The sequence below is a fragment of the Eimeria mitis genome, genomic scaffold (assembly GCF_000499745.2).
Source record: "Eimeria mitis Houghton genomic scaffold, Emh_scaff5789, whole genome shotgun sequence".
Classification (NCBI taxonomy): domain Eukaryota; phylum Apicomplexa; class Conoidasida; order Eucoccidiorida; family Eimeriidae; genus Eimeria; species Eimeria mitis.
The window spans coordinates 1-755 of record NW_013574033.1 but is presented as its reverse complement, the minus strand read 5'-3'; positions in this window follow the sequence as shown (position 1 = coordinate 755).

The following is a 755-nucleotide window of genomic DNA, read 5'->3' as shown; positions in this document are numbered from 1 at the left end:
CTGCTGCTGCTGTTATGTATCGTGCCTTATGCATATATGTAAATATATAAGTATATATAAATATATAAGTTTATATAAATATATAAGTATATATAAATACAGAAGTATATATAAATATATAAGTATGTATATATAAGTATATATAAATATATAAATATATAAATATATATAAATATATAAATATGTAAATATATAAATATATTTATATTTATATATACAAGCATGATAGACGGAGACACCGCATACAAGTTGCTATATTTTAGTTAGCCGACGGCAACGTTTGTTTTATTTATTATTTATTTTTTTTTCTTTTTTATTTATTTTATCTAACTTCTTCTATTTTATTTTATTTTATTTTATTTTATTTTATTTTTTTTTTATTTTTTATTTTTATTTTTATTTTTTATTTTTATTTTATTTTTTTTTTTTTTTTAGGTCGTTTCTTGGGTTATGCTCATCGTGTGGATTCGCGGTCTGCTGCTGTTCCCTTTACTGGCTTTGCTGCTGCTGGCCATCAGCAGCAGCTGCTGCAGCAGCTGCAGCAGCAAGCTGAAGCTATGCATGCACACAGCATGTTTACAGACAGCAGGGGCCCCGAGGGGCCCCCCGGGAGGGCCCCCTCCAAGGGCAGCAGCAGCAGCAGCAGCAGCCTGTGGCGTTTTCTCTTTTGCTGCAGCAGAGCTGCGCGCAGACGCAGCCAGCAGCAGCAGCAGCAGCAGCAAGGCATGGGATGGCAGCAGCAGCAGCAGCAGGAG